General features: G+C 42.1%; 1 long non-coding RNA gene and 1 pseudogene across 3 annotated transcripts; both read right to left on the bottom strand.

The window, feature by feature from the left end:
* Window positions 1-1,379: 1,379 nt before the first annotated feature.
* Window positions 1,380-8,855, bottom strand: LOC101140375 (uncharacterized). Of its 3 annotated transcripts, none has more exons than XR_008673592.1 (5): window positions 8,575-8,712; window positions 6,671-6,803; window positions 4,062-4,234; window positions 3,386-3,485; window positions 1,380-2,846 (listed from the first exon to the last, which is right to left on the bottom strand). It is a non-coding gene; the product is annotated as an uncharacterized lncRNA (long non-coding RNA). The 3 variants fall into 3 exon arrangements; XR_008673594.1 differs by having other exon boundaries at window positions 4,062-4,231; XR_008673593.1 differs by having other exon boundaries at window positions 6,671-8,855.
* Window positions 8,856-15,777: 6,922 nt separating this feature from the next.
* LOC115931541 (uncharacterized) lies at window positions 15,778-15,878 on the bottom strand (annotated as a pseudogene).
* Window positions 15,879-16,392: the final 514 nt, after the last annotated feature.

Here is a 16,392-nt window from a genome sequence, read left to right as displayed (position 1 = left end):
ACAAAATCAATGTACAAAAATCACAAGCATTCTTATACACCAACAACAGACAAACAGAGAGCCAAATCATGAGTGAACTCCCATTCACAGTTGCTTCAAAGAGAATAAAATACCTAGGAATCCAACTTACAAGGGATGTGAAGGACCTCTTCAAGGAGAACTACAAACCACTGCTCAAGGAAATAAAAGAGGATGCAACCAAATGGAAGAACATTCCATGCTCATGGGTAGGAAGAATCAATATTGTGAAAATGGCCATACTGCCCAAGGTAATTTACAGATTCAATGCCATCCCCATCAAGCTACCAATATCTTTCTTCACAGAATTGGAAAAAACTACTTTAAAGTTCATATGGAACCAAAAAAGAGCCCGCATTGCCAAGTCAATCCTAAGCCAAAAGAACAAAGCTGGAGGCATCACACTACCTGACTTCAAACTATACTACAAGGCTACAGTAACCAAAACAGCATGGTACTGGTACCAAAACAGAGATATAGACCAATGGAACAGAACAGAGCCCTCAGAAATAATGCCGCATACCTACAACTATCTGATCTTTGACAAACCTGAGAAAAAGAAACAATGGGGAAAGGATTCCCTATTTAATAAATGGTGCTGGGAAAACTGGCTAGCCATATGTAGAAAGCTGAAACTGGATCCCTTCCTTACACCTTATACAAAAATCAATTCAAGATGGATTAAAGATTTAAACGTTAGACCTAAAACCATAAAAACCCTAGAAGAAAACCTAGGCATTACCATTCAGGACATAGGCGTGGGCAAGGACTTCATGTCCAAAACACCAAAAGCAATGGCAACAAAAGACAAAATTGACAAATGGGATCTAATTAAACTAAAGAGCTTCTGCACAGCAAAAGAAACTACCATCAGAGTGAACAGGCAACCTACAACATGGGAGAAAATTTTCGCAACCTACTCATCTGACAAAGGGCTAATATCCAGAATCTACAAAGAACTCAAACAAATTTACAAGAAAAAAACAAACAACCCCATCAAAAAGTGGGCGAAGGACATGAACAGACACTTCTCAAAAGAAGACATTTATGCAGCCAAAAAACACTTGAAAAAATGCTCATCATCACTAGCCATCAGAGAAATGCAAATCAAAACCACTATGTGATGCCATCTCACACCAGTTAGAATGGCAATCATTAAAAAGTCAGGAAACAACAGGTGCTGGAGAGGATGTGGAGAAATAGGAACACTTTTACACTGTTGGTGGGACTGTAAACTAGTTCAACCATTGTGGAAGTCAGTGTGGCGATTCCTCAGGGATCTAGAACTAAAAATACCATTTGACCCAGCCATCCCATTACTGGGTATATACCCAAATGACTATAAATCATGCTGCTATAAAGACACATGCACACGTATGTTTATTGCGGCATTATTCACAATAGCAAAGACTTGGAACCAACCCAAATGTCCAACAATGATAGACCGGATTAAGAAAATGTGCCACATATACACCATGGAATACTATGCAGCCATAAAAAATGATGAGTTCATGTCCTTTGTAGGGACATGGATGAAATTGGAAATCATCATTCTCAGTAAACTATCGCAAGAACAAAAAACCAAACACCGCATATTCTCACTCATAGGTGGGAATTGAACAATGAGATCACATGGACACAGGAAGGGGAATATCACACTCTGGGGACTGTGGTGGGGTGGGGGGAGAGGGGAGGGATAGCATTGGGAGATATACCTAATGCTAGATGACGAGTTAGTAGGTGCAGCGCACCAGCATGGCACATGTATACATATGTAACTAACCTGCACAATGTGCACATGTACCCTAAAACTTAAAGTATAATAAAAAAAAGTCTTCTTTAAAAAAAAAAAACAAAAAAAACAAAAATGTCTGCTGTGAGGCCGGGCATGGTAGCTTACATCTGTAATCCCAAGCACTTTGAGAAGCCACGGCGGGAGGATTACTTGAGCCCAGGAGTTCGAGATCAGCCTAGGCAAGATAGACTTTGTCTCTACAAATAAAAATAATTAGCCAGGTGTGGTGGTGCAGGCCTGTGGCCCCGGCTCCTCAGGGGACTGAGGTAGGAGGATTGCTTGAGCAGTCCTCAGGCAGTGGAGGCACCAGTGACCTGTGGTAACAACACTGCACTCCAGCCTGGGCGACAGAGTGAGACCCTGTCTCAAAAGAAAATAAATAAAACAGAATGTCTCCTGTGTCAAATGACAACTTCCAGTAGAACAATTATAGGAAAGATACAGGATCTTTCTGCTCTTTCCACAGTATCTCAGATTTCAGACCACCCAAGATTCCTCTAGCTAGTGACTTCACAGTTGGTAACAGCGAGTTAACTTCACAATGTTTCTTCAGCATCTATTATGACAGTTCCTGGAACTATACGTGCCAGATTACAGTTCACACCTGATGGTAGTGACAATGGAAATGCCTTTAGGAGGCTTGCAGATCCCTTGGACCCAGAAAATACAACTTTTTGAGACATTTGGGAGAAAAAAGAGGGTTTTACATCAGCTTTCCCTGGGGTTCCACGAACACTAAATGAATCTGAAGACACACCTTCAACATTCTTTAAGAAGGAACCATGGAAGCCAACCTTATATCGTTTAAAGAGAGAATGAAACTTGAAGCAACAGACAGGAGGAACCCTTATCTGATCTGCTCCGCAACTACTGGAAACATTGAAGGAGACAGTTTACACTACAGTGGATGGGAGTGACGGCTTAGGCCTACAATGCTAGTGCTTTGGAAGGCAGAGTGGGGAGGATTGCTTGAGGGAGAGTTCAAGGTTGCAGGGAGCTGTGATCCAGCCTCGGCAACAGAGTGAGATCCTGTCTGTAAAAAAAGAAAAGAAAAAAAAGTTTACATTACATTTGGAGACTAGAGAGGAGCTTTTGAATATTGCTATGATTCTTCAGATAGTCTCCTAATTGGGTAGGTAGTATCGCTTGACAAATGTCTTACAACCATCAGAAAATAATGCTCCCATTACAATAAGTAGAGCGAAAGCACAATCTTCTCCTTCCCATGTGGCTCAGCATTCAATGCAGGCTCTGTAGAAAACTCGCCCAGTAACTTGGGTCAAGAAATCAGGTTGGGTTAAACCACCTGCACAACTTTCCTCCCCACGAAGGAAAGGTTTCTTAAAAATGATTCCCTGACAAAGGTCAGCATTCGTAATTAAAAGAGGCCCAAAATGAGAGAAAAAGGAAAAATTGTCTTCCTGTTTTGTGTTCTCCTCCATCTCTACTTATGTAGTTGCTAGAAAGAGACCTTGGCCTTCCACTAGATCAGGGATGACGTTGCCGAGACCATGACTGCAGCAATGTCTGCAGTCTGTTTCTTTGCAAACAAACAGGGTACTCCATACTCACCTGCTTCAGAAGAGAGCCCAGCAGCTGCCCACCTCCCGCTGGCCCCGTGGGTATGCAGCTCGGTGGACCATGCAGACCTATGTGGATTGTGCCTTCCAAGCTGTGATAGAAGAGTTAAAAATAAATTATTTAGGCAGATAGAATAAGGAAGTCCTTGGTAAGGTTTTCCTTTTAATGAAAAGCATTAAAAGGAATGCCCCAAATCATTTTCTTTTCTAACAAAGAGCAACCTGTAAAATCAAGCTGCAGGCATAGACAAGCAAGCTGGAAGCTTGCATAGGCGAATGCTGGTGGTTGTGCCAATAGAGAAAGGTTACCTGGGAATAGGCACGTTCAAAATGGTGGCTCCATCTTCTCCTGTCTTTGCCACCCGCGTGTATAGTAAGGAGCAGACAAGATGGTACTGGCCAAGTAGAAAGCCCATTTGTATAATAAGATTAGGGTGGGACGACCAGCCTTCCCCGAGCACTATGTAAATGTCACACCTGATCAGACCAATCTGTGGGCCCTGTGTAAATCAGATGCCGCCTCCTCAAGCCAGCCTATCAAGTCTGCTGTGGTCCACCTCAGGCCGGCTTTTTCCCTTTTGGACGCCTCTCTCTAGAAAGAGAGAGAACGCTGCTCTCATCTCTCCTTTCTTCAGCCTATTAAAATTTCCGCTCCTTAACCCACTCACATGTGTCCATGTCTTTAATCTTCTTGGTGCAAGATGGTGAACCCCAGGTATTCACCTCAGACAGTGATGCTGCTTCAGCTGGACGGCTCCTGAATGCCTCCATAGAGGAGACGTGGTCGCTGCCTCCTCTGGTGGGGAAAAACATTCTACCTCCCTTCAGTGATTAACACCTCCTCAAAATAAAAATGGTAAAAGCCAATCAGCAGAGGCAGACATACTGATGCTCTCAGAACCCTCCATCATATGCCACTCCTCTCTCACCTAAGGATCCCATAGAGGTATATGCACCACAGGCAGAAATATTGTCTTATGACAACAGACATGCCAGAAGAGCAGAGGCTTTCAGAAAACCACCAGTTCAGCAAACTAACTCTCCGAGCATGGACTGGGGAAATTCCTCAGCTCTCTTAACCATAGGAATTATTTTCAGCCTGTGTCAGCTATGCTGAGCTCATCCCCAGTTCAGAATAAACTATCACTGATTTCTACCAAGGACAATTATAAGAAGTCAGTAAAATCCACATGCAGAGGAGATGGACACCCAACTCAACAAGTGAATGTGACCTCAGTGTACTGAAAACAAGCTTCCAGGAAGGATGTCCACATTGGTTTGTGGATAAAGTAAAATAATTTATGAAAGAGACAGAGCCTCAGACTTTGGCATTACTGGAAAAGCTTTTCAGGAGACCTGAAGTTGGTGGGAGTTTCTGCTGTGTCTGAGGGGCTGACGTGAGGATGAAATACGTAAGACTGACATCAAGTCCAGGATGAAAGCTAGGCCACTACCCTAAAGACTTAACGACAAGAACGTCTGTGTATGTTCAGACTGTACTCACTTCTCAGACGTACTGATGCCTTAAAAAATATTTTTGTTGCTCTAAGCAGTCTTGCTTTAGCAAAGGGTTGCCCTGATTATTGCAGGACTTAACTGGCTTCTCTAAACATGGTTAAGGTGGGAGAAATCTTGCCCGTTCAACTTGGGAATTCTTTTACTTTTTTTTTTCTTTTTTCTTTTGAGATGGAGTCTTGCTGTGTCGCCCAGGCTGGAGTACAGTGACACCATCTCAGCTCACTGCAAGCTCCGCCTCCTGGGTTCATACCATTCTCCTGCCTCAGCCTCCCAAGTAGCTGGGACTACAGGCACCCGCCACCACACCTGGCTGATTTTTTGTATTTTTAGTAGAGACGGGGTTTCACCGTGTTAGCCAGGATGGTCTCGATCTCCCGACCTCATGATCCGCCCTCCTCGGCCTCCCAAAGTGCTGGGATTACAGGCATGAGCCACTGCATCTAGCCTACTTTTTTAAATTGTACAATATACTTTAAATAGGAAATCAGAAAATTTTATTGATTTTATTGATTTTAGTCAATATTTATATATAGAACAGCTAAACCTCAATGGGTAAAACATCAGGGACTGACTATATACAGAAACCCACAGCAATTTTACCTTAGAAGAAAACTTAAAGACGCAAATAAATCATGGTTTCTCAACTTGACACGATGGACATTTTGGACAATTCTTTGTGGTTGGGACTGTTCTGTGCATGGTGGGATATTTAGCAATATCTCTGGCCACCACCCACTAGAAGCCAGTAGTATCTCACACACACACACATCCATTGTGACAATCAAAAATGTTTCCAAACAAATGTCCCCTGGGGTGGTACAAAACATCCCTTGGTTGAGAATCACTGAACTAGATATATTATCTCCTTCATGAATGTCTTATGTCTGGTGCTATCATGTTCTGTTCATGTTCTTACTGTTTCCAGAAAGGTAACCGCCATATAGATTGATTTCCTTTCTGTTATTATTTTGTATATATTTCCTGAAGAAAAGTTTATAAACTTTAAAAATAAAGAAAAATAACTAAGAAAAGAGACTTAGCTCTGTCTGAGTGCAGAGCCCCCACGATTAGGCTGCCACATCTCAAGGCAGATCATTCTCCCCTGTGTTTCTTGAAAAGGTAAAGGTGAAAGAAGGGGATTTTCATTTGCAAAGGATTTTTCTCAAGAGGTCTTGTAAGCAACTATAACAATAAAAACCCCAGATGCTATTAGATGAAGGGCAGGTCTTACAGATCAGTCTGTCCCACTCAAAAGGGGAAATACAATTTCTGTTTTAGAAAAAAAGAAAATCTCTGGTGTCAAGAGACCTCATAGATTTAATGACCATCTTGCCAGGCACTGTATTAAACAAGTAAAAAGAAACATACTTCTTTCCACCCAGGAACCTGGAGTCCCATGGCGAGGTCACATACATCTAGTTCTCTATGTCCCACTTTCTGCCTTTGCTGACATCCGATTGAATTATTGAAAGAGTTCATCGACATTAACCCTGGACAGCCCGTTCTACCTAAGGGAGAAACTTGGAAGTGTGACCCAGTCAGGGTCTGAGCTGCCAAGACAATAGCAGGGGAAGAATGCTGCACTGGTACTGTCAAAGTAATTAAAAGGTGTTTTGTTATCAGCTCATTAATATTGATTATACCTTTTTCCACTCCATTAGAGCCGATAATTGGAGGTGGTGCTAGGTATGTTCAACGTTTCCCAGCTACTCTGCTACTGACCCCGGGAAGAAAAACGTTTTGAATATTAAGCACATACCTTGCTGCTTACCAGCTATAGTCCAATGGCATCCACTTTGGCAAGGCTGATCCCCAGAAGGACGCCATTTTCTAAGAGGTACAAAACTGGAGTGCAATGTTAGCCTCTGACTAGACTCTGTAGCCCTCTTTGACTGAAACACACAAGGACAGCCCCAAATCAACCTCAGAGAGGCATGGGCTGGGCTGGGTGGCTGTGCATTTGGGCTCCTGGCTGGGGTTCAGAGGACCTGGATCTAGCTCTTCCTCTGGATCCAGCTGCATCCCCACCAGCAGGTCACTCCAGGCCTCTGAGCCTCAGCTTCCACATCTGTGTGATGAGGTGGAGCTTTTAAAGAAGACTCAAGCAATCAGCTGGGATAAGCCAGACCAGAGCAAGAATGGGCATATCCCTTCATCTACTGCCAGGCAAGCATTTGGTGCTTGGCATAGGTTTACATTCTGGACAGTTGCCAATCTTGAGTCTATGACAGTGCTATTCAAACTGTAGTCTGTGGTCTGGTGTCAGTTGGCAAACTGTTACTGGTCAAGACAAGATAAGCAGAACAAATGGGAGGAAGGTTTGGGAAAGTGTATAACAGTCTGACATGTCCCTGAAGCCCCCAACATATCAATGAATCTGCCTCGCTGATCAGAGGAGAGGAAGCTTGGGTGTGGTTGTACCAGCACTGCAAGGTGGCCGGTGTCATGTGGCAAGAGCTGTGTACTTGTCATGCCCAGAAGGACCTCTTTACAATGTGTGATGTTTTAAGGTTTGTCAACTGTAATCCAACGCTATATAATCTGTATGTATTTACAATTTCTAACTTGTTTTTTTAGTCATTCTGCTTTTTAATGACTTTTAATATACATATACACATATATATGTGTATATGTAAATGTATTTGGTAGCTGCATTAGGCAAGTAAATTTACTGTAGATGGCAAAGTGTTAAAATCATAGTGTTATTTAGGGAAAAGCACTAATGAAACCATAAATGAAACTGGTACTTAAGCGATATTTACTTATCAAACAAATTCAAAACAAAGAATTCTTTGTGAAAGAATTTTGAGTTGAAAGGCAGAAGCAGATTTTCAGTATTTCACACGTAAACATTAAAGTTTTCGGGAGCTTCACATAGACTTGCTTTTCAGGTCGCTAAAACTAAAAACCATTTATAATTGCTGAGAGATTAGCAGCAGAAGACTGTATTGCAGCTGTCTGCATACACCTATGCACCCATGAAGTCTAAATCGGCCTTCCAGGAAATTGGCCTTCCAGGAATTTCCATCTGTTGGGTCTAGGCATACTCTCTGAAGCAAGAAAATGAAAGAGGTGCCTGACATCCTCAAATCCAAGAAGAGAGCCCGCTCGTCCCCAACTCCACACTGAACGGCTGGGGCGTCCCCCGCCCCGGGGCCACAGCCGGGCCCCCACCGTTCTCAGAGCTGCCCTCATCTGAAGATCACAAACCTGGGACCTGGGCTTCCTCCCACCGCCCGTGACCTCCCGCCCGCATTCCCGTGACTCAGAAGTCAGGGCCAGACTACCCAGAGGGAGAGCCCTGTAGAGTCCCCGCCCAGCGTGCCCACCCAGGGTTTCCACCCAGTGTCCCCGCCCAGGTCCTCAACCAGGTCCCCGCCCAGCGTCCCCGCCCAGCCTCCCGGGGTCTACACCAGGCCACCTGCGCTCGCTCGTTGACAGCACAGCCCCTTCCAGCTAGCTTGACGGCCTCCGCCCGATCGACCCTGCGTAAATACAATTATTTCCCTCTGCCTTCCACTCGGAGAGAGCGGCCAGGATGCCAACTGGCTTCACTGGAAACACCCCGGCCCCCCAGCCCTCCTGGGGCATCTCTAGGTGACACCCCACAAGGCCTGAGGCCTCTACGCCTTCTCTCCCATCCGCAGTGACCCTGCCTCGCACCTGCCACGTGGGTCCAGCCACACTGTCCCAGCAGACGCTCTCACCTTAGCCTAAGGCTGGACTTACTGCTTCCAAAAGCGCTGGGCACAGCCTTTATATGACTGACCCCGCCCCCAAGTCCCAGGCCGCCCCATGCAACCGCCCAACTGCCCAACAGCCCAACCGCCCCTCCAAAGGTCACCAACCACTGCTCCAGGCCACGGGCTGCCCCTCCCCACGGCTCTAGGACCCTTCCCCTCCACCGCAGGCTGACCCCACCCACCTCACCAACAGTCACGCCCACTGCCAGTCTGGCCCCGCCCCCACCGTTCTCTCTTCCGGCTCCATGACCCCACCCCTTAGCAGCAGGTCTACTCTGCCCACCCCAAGAACCACCACTTCCACAGCCAGGCACCCCAGCTCGGGCTGAGGTCTTCTTTGGCTCCTGGCAGCTGTTACCCCTGCAGCCATGTGTACCAGATGTCTGCTGTGTTTTGTCCCCCACATATAGTTTTGATATATTTTTAAAACTTAATCTATATCTCACTTACTCCACTCCCTATGAGGGTGGGCAAATGCCTGTTCAGCTTAGGATCGGATCCTTAGCACCTGATACAGGGGCTGGTGCTCTATACCCACACCTGCTCTGCCGGCTGCACAGGATCATCATGGCAAAATGAGATGGTCTATGTAAGAGCACTTGTGAAAATTCTAGAACTCTTTCTATACCCCTGAAACTCCAGAAACGTAAAGAATTATTTTCATTATTATTGCTTTTCAGTACATTGATCTGGGCCCCACATTTCCAGCTTATGGTTTGGTTACAGCTCTGCATGACCCAAATGGAAAGATAAAAATGCTCTCCTTTGCTCATCTCCCTTTTAAACATGATTTCTTCTTAAAGGTGCTTAAAGGAATTTCATATGCAATCAGTCCTTTTATCATCTATCTCTAATGTTTTACCTGGATTTTTTATTGGCTGTCATACAGTAATGACAAGAAAATCCATTTGTGGATTGGAATCTTTAGGTATGAAATGTGCCATGCTTGCCTGGTTGAAACAATGTAGGACCGTCAAGCGAGGGCTGGAGGTTTGTTTGCACTGGTGTGGAAGAGGAAGAGGAGAAAGAGAAAAGGAAAACATAGGGTCACTTTAGGCCAACTGCTCAGAAGATGAGAGAAACTGGACCCAGTGGCACTTAGGCTGAGACTGGGCTGGGTAAAAATAGGTGGCAATGTTTTTCTAACAAAAACATCAGGACTTGTAAATAAGTACAAAGAAACTTTTGTGGGTAGTGGTACTAAATATTTCCAATTGGAATTGCTGAATAAGATGCAATATTTATGGTTGCTATTGTATAGGAATGATGACTGATTATGTGTTTTGGATGTTTGTCCTTTCCAAATCTCAAGCTGAAATGCGATTCCCCGTGTTGGAGGTGGGGCCTGGTGGGAGGTGATGGGATCATGGGGGTGGATCCCTCAGGAATGGTTTCTCACCACCCCCTTGGTGATGAGTTCTCGCTCAGTTCATTGTTGGTTGAGATCTGGTTGTTTGAAAGAGTTGGACATCCCCCTTCTCTATCTCTCTTTCTCCCATTCTCTCCACGTGATGTGCCTGCCCCCGCAACTGCCGCAACTTCACCTTCCACCACCATTGTAAGCTTCTTGAGGCCCTCACCAGAAGCCAAGCAGTTGTTGGTGCCATGCTTGTACAGCTTGCAGAACCGTGTGCCAATTCAACCTCTTTTCTTTATAAATTACCCAGGCTCAAGTATTCCTTTATAGCAATGCAAGAACAGCCTAATAAAAGTAGAGTCAGCCTGAGGAGATAGTGTTTCACATCCCTCGATGTCTGTCATCTCTTCATCTCTGGAAATCTACAAATCTCACCCTCCTCTTCTCTCTTTCCATCTCTTCTCTCTTTCTGAATAGCTTCAATAAGGCCCTAAAGAAGTGGGGAAGTTGAACATTTTACATTTCTCTTAAAGTGTCAGTGGCTGTGCACCAATGAGTATTTTCCCATTTGATTGTAATCTACCACCCTGCATTTTTTCTAACAAATGTCAACACCTGGGGCTGTTTCCTAAGACCAAAGCATGGGTATCCCCTGTGTCTAACTTAGTGGCTCACGGAATTTGTCTCATCTTTTCCTTAAATCTTACGGTGTTTAATGAAGTAGGACTTGGTATAACATTGTATTAGCAGCCGAAAAGCACACTAGCTCCAAAATACCTAAGTTAGAATAATTTTCATGAATGAATAAATTTTCATTCTCAGGCCCAGAGCAGTTGATAGGAATGGCAATGACAGGTGCTGGCAGGGCGAAGTTTGAGAGCAAACTCATCTACAAAGAAATACAAGACACTGTCTTAGGAGTGATCACAAACAGGACTTTGCTTTAAGATAATCTGTCCTCGAATTTGTAGGATAGGGCACGTTAAACGTCACAGAATTTCTGCTATGTTACAAAAACTCGCTTTAATATTTCTCCTATGAGTACATGTTGGCAATATGGCTTTGTATGTCTACCTACATGTTTCTAAAATTCCACTTCTGAACACAGATCTTTTTTTTTTTTTTTTTTTTGAGATGGAGTCTCGCTCTGCTGCCCAGGCTGGAGTGTGGTGGCGCGATCTCAGCTCACCGCAACCTCTGTCTCCTGGGCTCAAGAAATTCTCCTACCTCAGCCTCCCTAGTAGCTGGGATTACAGGTGCCCGCCACCATGCCCAACTAATTTTTGCATTTTTAGTACAGATGGGGTTTTACCACATTGGCCAGGGTGGTCTTGAACTTCTGACCTCAGGTGATCCGCCTGCCTCGGCCTCCCAAAGTGATTACAGGGGTGAGCCACCGCGCCCAGCTTGAACACAGATCTTTCAAACATCAGCCTGTTTGGGGGATTTATTCAGTGTGGGTGAGCTTTGCCAAGAAAAATCATGTTGCTGTCATCTATTTATTTTTTCATAATTATGGTGATTAAACATATGTAACGAAATTCACTATTTTAACCACGTTTAAGTGTGGTTCTGTAGCATTAAGTACATTCACATTGTTGGGCAACCATCAGTGGAACTTTCCATCTTCCCCATTCTCCCCAACCCCCCGACCCTGGCAGCCACTATTCTACTTTCTATCTCTATAAACTTGAAAGTGTGTGACTTTCAGTGTTGTTCTTCATTTGCAAGATTGTTTTGTCTATTCAGGATCCTTGAGATTCGGTATGAATTTTAGAATTTTTTTCTGTTTCTGCTAAAAACATTGCTGGAATCTGTAGATTGCTTTGGGTGATATTGACATCTTAACAGTATTAAGTCTTATTTATTAACAAGGATATCTTTCCGTTTATTGCTGTCCTTAGTTTTAATTTCTCTCAGTAATGCTTCAAGGTTGTTAGCGTATAAGTCTTTCAGCTCCTTGGCTAAGTTGATTCCTAAGTATTTTATTCTTTCTAATGCTATTGTAAATGAAATTGTTTTCTCTATTTCTTTTGGGATTGTTCATTGTTCGCATGTAGAAATGCACCTGATTTTTGTGGGTTAATTTTGTATCTTCCAACTTTGCTGAAATTATTGATTAATTGTAAGAGTTTGTTTTATAGAATATTTAGAGCTTTCTAACATATATGATAATATTGTTTGCTAACAGAGAGAATTTTACTTTTTCTTTTCCAATTTGGATGCCTTTCATTTATTTATTTTCTTCCCTAAATTCTCTAGCTAGGACTTCTAAGACTATATTAAATAGAAGTGGCAAAAGCAGCATTCTTGTCTTGCCTTTTTTTTTTTTTTCTTTTTGAGATGGAGTCTTGCCCTGTCGCCCAGGCTGCAGTGCAATGGCACAATCTTGGTTCACTACAACCTTGCCTCCTGGGTTCAAGCAACTCTCCAGCCTCAACCTTCTGAGCAGCTGGGATTATAGGTGCTCATCACCACGCCCAGCTAATTTTTTTATTTTTAGTTGAGACGGGGTTTCACCATGTTGGCCAGGCTGGTCTCGAACTCTTGACATCAGGTGATCCACCCACCTCAGCCTCCCAAAGTGCTGGGATTACAGGAGTGAGCCACTGTGCCCGGCCCCCTTGTCTCGCTTCTTAGATCTTAGATCTTAGAGGAAAAGCTTTCAAACTTTCACTATTCAGCACAATGTTAGCTATTGACTAAAGAGAGAGGATTTTAGTCAATAGCTATTGAGTAAAGAGGATTTGGGGAAGCCGCATTTTTAATTGATTAGTTTTTACAACTTACTGAGGTATAATTAAGTAGTATTGAACAGCAGTGTTCAAAATGATTGGTTTTGATATATGTTTACACCCCTGAGGTCATCATAATCGAGATAGTAAACAGTTCCATTGCCCAACAAGTTTCCTCATGCAATTTTGTAACCTATTCCTCCCTCCATTTTAACCCCTGGCATTTTCTAAAAATTTTATGCAAATATGATAAAGTATGTATTTTGGTGTAAGGCATTTTAAAATTCATCATATTTCTGAGATTCATTCACATTGTTGCATGTATCATGGTTTATTCCTTCTTATTGCTACATAGTATTCCCTTGCATGTGTATGCTACAGTTCATCTATTCTTCTACTGATGGATACCTGGGATAGTTCCAGAGTTTAGCTAGTATAAATAAAGCCCTGACATTTATCCATAAATCTTTGCCAAGAATAGCTTACCTGGGACATGTGGTAAGCATATTTAAGTTCTAAAGAAATTACTAAACTTTTTCCAAAGTGGTTGTAGCATTTTACATTCCCACCCCTCAACAATGTACAAGAATTCTAGTTGCTCCACATCCTTCCAACAGTTTTAGCTATCCTGGAAGGTATGTAGTTAGATCTCCCTGTGGTTTTAATTTGCATTTCCCTAAGGACTGATAGTGCTGAGCCTGTTTTCTTATGTTTGTTGGCCATTCATATTTGTAAAATATCTATTCAAATCTTTTGATCATTTGTAATTGGGTTGTTCATCTCATGCTGAGTTATGAGAGTTCTTTCCATGGGCCCAAGGGTAGGACCTGGTAATGACTTCTTTTTGTTGTCTTTCTTGTGAGAATGGCTTTATTTCACCTTTATTGCTGTAAGATATTTGTAATGGATATAAAATTACAGGTTGAGAAGCTCTTTTCTTTCAGTACTTTTAAGATGTAGTTCTGCTGTCTTCTGGACTTCATGGTTTCTCGGAGAAATCATGGACATTAAGTCATGATTTCCCTCTATGTAATGTGTGCTTTTTGTTTTTTTTCCACTATAGCTACTTTCAAGAATTTTTTAGGTATCTTGGGATTCAGAAACTTGATTCTTATGTGTTAATAGGGATTGTTTCCTTTGAGTTTGTTTTGCCCAGAGTTTGCTAAGTGTCTTGAATCTGTAAATTTATGTCTTTCACTAAATTGGGGAGTTTCTGGGCATTCTTGCTGAAATTTTTTTTCTATTTTAATCTTTTTCTCCTCTCCTTCTGAGACTCCACTTACACTATGTTAGACCTTTAGATGGTGACACACAGGTACCTGACACTCTGGGTTTGTTTTCTTTAAACGCTTGCTTTATCTCTCTTTGTAGATTGGATAATTTTCATTGTTCTACCTTCAACTTAATTTTCCTTTTATCATCTTTATTCTGCTATTGAGTCCAACCAATGATTAACTTTTGACTGCAGAGATTGTATTTTTCATTTCAATATTTTTTATTTGCTTCCTTTTTAAATTTTCCTTTTTTCTGTTGAGCACTTCTATCATATCAGTCAATCGAAGTGTGCTTTCCCTGACCTTACGAGCATAGATAAAATAGCTGCTTTAAAGTCTTTGTCTGATAATTTTCTCTTGAGGTTGGTATTTGTTTGATTGAGATTGTTTGTTTGATTGAATGCTTGAGAATTGGTACCATTTTCCTGGTTGTTTGTATATCAAGAGATTTTGAATTGTATCCTGGACATTGTGAATGTTGTGTATTGCAGACTCTGGATCTATTGTCGGCCTCTGGAAAATGTTGATGTCTGTTTTAGTAAAAAATTAACTAAGTTATGTTCAGACTATAAGTTATATCCCATCTTCTGTGGTTATATCAATTTAAATACACACAAACACACGCACACCCCTTTCCACTTAACTTTGGGAAGTACTGTGAGAATCAGCAGTAATTCAATGATTTGCCTGGTGATTTTATCATTTTAGGATTCCTTCCCTCCAATTCACTCAATTTCAATGTAACACCTAATAAAAGAAGAGAAATGTGTTTCCTTTTAGGTTAGCTTACTAAAAAAGATTTTCTTTAGTTTGCTTCCAATCCTACCTAAATCGAAAGCTTTCCACTGAGTCTTCTTCCAAGCTTGAATGTTTTTTCCTAGCAAGACTTAGTGAATGGTCTTGATCATTTCCTACTTATTCTTTTGTCATTTTTACTCACACTTCTTAAATTCCATGTTCAATTTAATCAGACCTCAAGGGTGCAGAATTACATTTAAGCCACATAGTATTAATCACACTAACTCCCTATCCATACCTACATCCTGCCGACCTTCTAGTCTGGGTGGCAAAGCCACACATGCATCCTCTGGTACTTGTGTGTCTATTCTTTATAACCTCCTACCTCCTCCCTTGACTGATGTTTTTCCTCTAATTGTTTTCTTCTGACCACCTTCAGGGACACAATTCAGCATTGTACCATTTTCAGCAAAGATTTTACTGGGTTTTATTCATATCAGAAAATCACATTTGCATTTCAAACACATGCTAAAAATTAAATCATGGATGAAATGCCTGATGCATAGAACGGTTCTCGTTAAAATAAACTTGTCTCTTTTATAACAATGTGAACACAGACCACAGTTCTTTAGCATTCACACTGGAGTTCATGTTTCAATACTTTATAATTAAGCATTATGCTCAGCATATACTGTGAAAAGACAACATCATTTTAAAAATGTGTTACTCAGAGAGAAAACAGTGATTTTCATTATGTTCCCCTCCAAGCCCTTGCTTCAGACAGCTGGTATGGCTCCCATTGTTGGACACTGAAGGGGTTTGAAAGGAACATGAGCGCTGCCATTGTCACCCTGTGAAAAAAAATCCTGATAGTTTTTACATTTCAGGGTATATTAAATTGAAAACTTCACTGTATATTATGAAAACTGTTAAGCCTGTAGATCTTTTTGCGGAATATGTTGCAAAATGGCTGATTTTGTCATTTTAAAATTCTTTTTTAAATTTTCTATTAGACTTTTAAAAATATGGAATGCTTCACGAATGTGCATGTCATCCTTGCACAGGGCCCATGCTAACCTCTGGATCGCTCCACTTTTAGTATAATATAAGTGCTACCGAAGAGAGCATGATTCTGTTCTGTTTAAATGCTTGTTCGATGGCTTGTTAGAAGAATTACATTTGCAAAGATCTTTTGAAATTTATGGAACAACGACACTGCTGAAGTATGTTTAGAGAAAAATGAGAAACTAGTATTCAGTTTAATAATTATGTACTAATAACCTCTGCCATGTCCTTATTATATTAACTATTGTGTTAGGGAGAAATGCCTAAGAAATATCCAACAGAATATCAACCTTCAAGGAGCTGTAAAACAACTAGAGGCTCTTTGAGGAGAACATCCAATCTGAGGGGAAAACTCAGCATTAACTTAGAGCCATTAAGAACCAGAACAGTTCCGGCCGGGTGTGGTGGTTCACACCTGTAATCCCAGCACTTTGGGAGGCCGAGGCGGGCGGATCACGAGGTCAGGAGATCGAGACTATCCTGGCTAACATGGTGAAACCCTGTCTCTACTAAAAATAAATAAATAAATAAATAAAAAAGGCGGCTGTAATCCCAGCTACCCCGGAGGC

Source organism: Gorilla gorilla, chromosome 17 (genome assembly GCF_029281585.2).
Source record: "Gorilla gorilla gorilla isolate KB3781 chromosome 17, NHGRI_mGorGor1-v2.1_pri, whole genome shotgun sequence".
Lineage (NCBI taxonomy): Eukaryota > Metazoa > Chordata > Mammalia > Primates > Hominidae > Gorilla > Gorilla gorilla.
This window is presented reverse-complemented; position numbering and strand designations above follow the sequence as displayed.